A 6,194-nucleotide genomic window follows, 5' to 3' on the forward strand; every position below is an offset into this window, starting at 1 on the left:
GTCAAGTTGATTCCTATAACTACCTTGGTGTTATCTTAATAAAAAAAAAATCAAAATTCAATTTAATAAAGAAAAAGCTAATAGGACAAGCATCGAAAGTTATGTTCAATGTGTTATGCCAAGGACGGAAGTCACTTAAATGTCAACTGCGGCTTTTTTACAGTATGGTTGTACCAGCTCTTCTCTACGGATGCGAAGTATAGGGATTTGAAAACATCTCAGCTCTAGAAGGTGTACATTTGAGTTTCCTAAAATATCTTTTATCATTAAGAAAATGCACTCCAAATGTCATGGTACATGGGGAACTTGGAAGACTGCATCTATCAAACATCGCCAAAATGAGAAAGATAAGTTTTGGGCAAAATTACTTTCCGGGAAATCATCGAAATCATCCTTTCTTGTATACAAGTTGTTATTTAATGACGACCTATTTTGAAAATGTAAACATAAATGGATTTCCTATATCAAACGAACTTTTGATGAACTTGGACTTAGCTACATTTGGTTTTCACAAAGTCCTACTTACCTAACACATTTAGTCCATGAAATATTAAATGACATTAACCAACAATGTTGGACCAGTGCAAGGGATAAGTCTTCAAAAGGCACAATGTATAGTATCATGAAAAAAGTTATTGCCTAAATTTTGAATATTATTTAAACGTACTGCAGGAAAACGCTTTGCGAGTCTTACTTAAGTTTAGAACTTGTAATCATAATCTACCTGTTGAATCAGGGAGAAAAATACCTTTAACCGAAAGGAAATGCCAACTTTGCAAATTATTTGACATAAGTAATGAATTCCATGATTTGTTTATTTGTCCATCTTAGAAAACGAAGGAAAACATTTTTACACAGATTCTACTACGTCAAACCCAATATGCATAAAATGGATTTACTTTGCAATAATTCACGACTAGGAACATTGAGAAAAATGTCCAAATTCTGTAAAGTCATCAAGTAACTCTCCCTCTTTTTGAATTGCATATATATTGCTACCATAGTAAATCTGTATAAACATGCATGCATGCTCGGCCAAGATGTTTTTGTAGATATTTTATATTTATATGTATATGTATTATGTTGTTGAAATAATGTTGCATTTCTGATGCCGCTGATAGCGGGCTGAGTGTAAATAAAGTTCAGTACAGGTATGCCGATGTGTGTGCTTGAGGCATGTCGATGTATGTGCTTGAGTTATGGTGATATATGTGCTTGAGGTATGTCTATGTATATGTTTTGGGTATGGCGATGTATGTGCTTCAGGTATAGTGATAAATATAGATGGTTAGTAAGGGATCCATGTGCTTGAGGTATGGTGATATATGTGCTCGACGTATGTTTACGTATGTGCTCGACGTATGTTTACGTATGTGCTCGACGTATGTTTACGTATGTGCTTGAGGTATATCGATGTATGTGCTTGAGGTATGTCGATGTATGTGCTTGAGGTAAATCATCAAGTCCGGGCCAGACAATCCAATGGTTGCCATGATAATGTATTTTAGTGAAATAGATAAGCACCGCTAGCCTAATACATTTGATCATTTTCGTCAAAGTAATGAAAGATTTCAACCCCTAAGCTTATGCATGGTAATCATACGCAAATGCTACCGTGGAGAACCGGGGCACAAACATGGTAGTGCTAATTGTATTAAGAATTGGCCCAAATCAACATGTGCTTGTAGTAAAATGCGAATCACTGAATCAGATGGTTAGACGACCTCCGCCAACTTGCACAAAGCGATCTTAGCGCTAAGATGATCGTAACTCCCATGCTTTAAGATAGGCTTACAATAGTCGTAGCGATAAGATCGCTTTGTCCAGGTTGACTGTGGGTTATCAAACCCCGAGGGTTTGGATTATTGTTTATATCAAGCACGGGTGTCCAGACACGACTATTTACAGACAGCCATCACAAACCTGGAACATTGCTGAATACGGTGTTTAAACAACAATTCTACAATGAATTTGTAATCTACTCGATTTTGATTGGTCAATAAGAGGTTATCAACTCACAAATCCCTTCTTATTTTTGTCAAACTGACGATTTGAAGGCCGCGGAAGCTGTTGTTTTGAGAATAATACTTCTTTCACAGTCATTGTCTGAATGCAATATTAATTAATTATATGTACAATTATAGACTACAAAATGCAAAGTTACTACAATATTCAAAGGATGTGTGGCAATACATTTCGTACAGAAAGCACCATAGGGATCTACAAAGAGAATATATTTCAAGTTTTGAGAACCACAGAGAGCTTGCTATTTGACGCTTTTTCTATAAACGACTGTGCCGTCATAACCTTTGAGTCAAAATGAGCGATACAGTGACGTGCGGCGTAGTACTAAACCTTTGCCGGGGTTGCTCAGTTTTTTTCGGAGGGCCCAAATCATGTTAGTTTACGAAGTTGCCGTGCTACATGCTTTCAAGGTCCTGTCATAACTTCGAGTGAGGTGTTACGGTGTAAACAAACTGCTTGAACATGAAGATCGCCATATATTGTTAAAAGGCTGTTGTCGGTGATTCCGTACATTCTGATTGACAATCCACGCAAAACATTTGACTCAACCTATGCCGCTTCACTCAGTATATTAGCTGACGCCAAAGAGTTCGCGTTTCATTAAGTCATGGCAGAAGCCAGCTCTACATTGAAAACACAGTTTGTTTATTCCCTACACATACGTGGTTATTGATTGAGACCTGTTTAACAGGTACATACGCTGAGGAGATATGTTTAATGTATAGGGAATCGATAGGCATTTGGTTGTGTTGCCGTTCAGATGTACCTGAGATTTCTATGAGCTCTGTTCATCAGATACCAAAACCGGTCCTGTGTACTTGAATAATTCATCCATTCAATTTGTAGGACCCAAAAGCACATTCTAATAACTAATGTTTAAATCTCCGCTTTGTCACAAAACCTAGAAATAATTTACACTAAGAAGTCAGAGCTCAGAGAAAACATCTTTGACATAAGGTCAATGCGTACCTTGGCGTCTGACATTGTCGAGGTTAGCGGGTAATTGATGTTTCTTGACATATATATTCATGTGTGAAGCCGACTTCTGGTGTTACTTTCCCATTATAACTGTTCCCTTGGAGATAGGGGCTCAAGCTCAATGCTTTAATTGATTGCGTGTCATCGTACCCCGACGGCGTGGATCGTCGGTCACAATATCAATCACTGGATTTGATGGTAAAGGTTAGATTATTTACAGGTGGTCGTCATGTAACTGTAAAAGTCGATTGTGGCGCAATGCTACACGCACAAATGCTTAAAGCGAAAAGCCATATTTACTGTTGAAACATGAATAAACCAAGTACTAGCGAGTTCGCAATTTTCAGCTAGATCACAGCGGTTAATAAATTGAACAACGTGCAACACCGTCGGATCACCGAGATTGACCAACCGATCCAATTTAGTGGCTTAATGCGACAAAAACCTGGAGACCTATTCTGACCCGGGCAGACAGAAAGTGTAGGATTCCAGGTTAGAATATAGGTACCCACCGACCGTTGCCTTTCTAAGAGAAGACTACCTTGATCGGTGGTCAGGCACGGTGACATGGGTGATTGCGTGGAACAGATGATCGTTGGTTCGAATCCCAGATTCGCCCAAATAACAATCTTCTGGTATTACTACTGCCACATCGCAATGAATATTCATCAACAAGAATAAAGGACAAAGAACCATTTCCATAACATATGAAATCTCTGTTAAAGTCAGAATCCATTGGAGCATTTCAACTATATTATAAGCATATGTTTGTGAATCACTTTCACATAGTGATGAGCCAGGTGTCATATGCATATTCTTGAATATTATAATACGTTACGGAAACGTACGGCATAGCGTTTCCCAAATCTAATGGACATACAATCTGGTTCTTTTCAGTGAAAATATTGTTCATGTCGCAAGCTAAATTCCATTGACGAGTATACTGTGATGCCATTGAGAAGATGGCTGGAATATATCGTTCTGGCCATACATCTAAATGAATGACATATGCATATATTAGTAATTTATGATAACATTGTCAGAAAGCAAGTTCATGGCTTTTATACAAACCACTTTGTTAAACTGCAAAGGAACATTTCACGAATTGATTATTTTTCTTCACAATCACCAGGAGACACAAGTATTTAATGAAGCGTGTTCAGAACAAAACTGTCTTCTCCTTTGACGTAAACGCCTGATGCATACACAAGTTAAGCTTCACCGGATTAAAACAAAGATCTATGAAAGGTGTCCTCAACATTATTATGCCAGAGGGGGCATAGGTGGCCCAGTCGTCAATGTCGCCGCGATTCGTTGTGCAGAGTTGCCTCCCTTGGGCGCGCCAGAAACCTATGATTGTGGGTTCGAATCCTGGTTCGACCCGATTATGTTTCTAGGTTTGTCGGCACCATACCCGTGCTCGTGGGTTTCACCGATATGGTAGAGACCTGCATCACTTCGGGCTTTCCTCACACATTAAGCTGACGCGGCGTAATATTGTTAAAAGCGGCTGTAATGGTCAAACTGTTTATTTTTCATTTTCTATCAATTATGATAGCTTAATTGGTTAAGGAGGCATAAAATCTGGTTTTGAATGTTATATTTCATTTTATGTCAACCTTAATAAGAAGGGAGATAATCACAGATTGGTGTGGTCAAATCACCATGTGTTTTAAGCAACATGCATAGGGAAGTCATGCTAGGAGCCAGTGAGGTCTAAAGTAATGGTAAGGCACATTTATTCACTCATTTGAAAATTCATAAATAGTGATTTGTTTATAAATGTATCTTTTTAATTTCTACCATACATAGTAACTTTATTCTTAGGGTTTGTGTCTGATTTATACTTGTCTTATGGAAATATGCCCGAGACTTCAACTTTGATTCATAAATATTCCCATAGCCTAACGTTGTTTTGAAAGGTATATGAAATATTAATCTTCCTGTTTATTTTGTGCAGGTAAGGCATTGTTTTTGCACATTTTATTGGACTATTATGTACTTAGTGAAATTTACGGGTTTGTGCTGCTGAAATTTACCTTATTGTTAAATGTTCATACCTTTGTGAAGTAAACAAGCCCAACCTAGTATAATACTGCTGTATTATGAAGTTTTATGAAAATTATGAAATTTAAAAGCCATATACTCAATTAAATCCTTTTCTATCTGTTACAGTCAATCTAATGTTTGTTACTTGAGAAACAAGAATAAGACAAGAATAAAGAATAAAGATTATTGGTTGGAATTTCAAATTGTAATCAACAGCGGCGTTAAACTCAACTCACTCACTTATTATGCCTGATAATACACGTTTTTCACGTGAACATTGTAAGCTGTATCGTGGCGCACGCAAATATACACGTGGTCAATTTTGTTCCGTTGGTGTAAAGAGGGGCAATAGGGTCATTTAAAGTCATCATTTTTTACATTTGTAAACAAAGATTTCTGTCATGGTGAGTCGTCGTCTTGTCTGTAAAATGTAAAACGACAAATTGTAGTATGGGCCTGGAATGTCATTTCGCGTCGAGCCCTGACACCAGGCGCATAGGACAGGTCAAGGACAGACCATCAAGAACACCGAGAGATAACAGGGCCTTCATTCATTTTGCGCAGAGACATCCAACATGGAACAGTACCATTCTCAGTGGCTACAGAAATGCAGGAATCCATCTCTCAACCAATACTTTTGAAAGACGTTGCAGAGAAGCCGGTTTACGAGCAGGACGCTCCATTCGACAACAAGTGATATCCTCCAGACATCGCCAGGATTGTTTAGCGTGAAGTATAAGCCGCTAGCATTGCATTAGTCTGATGAAAGTGGCTACCTTCTGAACGTACATCAATGTGTGTGGAGACGTCAAAATACGGCTTACGATCAAACAGAACATTTGTCCCACATTGTCCGTTAAAGGTTGTTCTCTCATGGCTTTGTGTTTTGTGTCCTATGATTGTAAACTGGATTCGAGGAAACTTAAATGGGCAACGTTACATCAACGAGATCCTTGAAAACAATGTGTTCGTGACCTGTATTCATGGATGATAACGATGACAACGCCAAGCCTTACGTAAGTCGCGAAGTGTCGGGCCATTTGAACTTGACACTTTACCTTCGACATGAAGTCCAGATCTGAATCAAAATGAGCACTTGCGGGATCAATTGGGTCGTCGTGTGAGAGTCAGGGGCCCACCCT

This window comes from Haliotis rufescens, unplaced genomic scaffold (assembly GCF_023055435.1).
Source record: "Haliotis rufescens isolate VD_foot unplaced genomic scaffold, xgHalRufe1.0.p SCAF_19, whole genome shotgun sequence".
Taxonomy (NCBI): domain Eukaryota; kingdom Metazoa; phylum Mollusca; class Gastropoda; order Lepetellida; family Haliotidae; genus Haliotis; species Haliotis rufescens.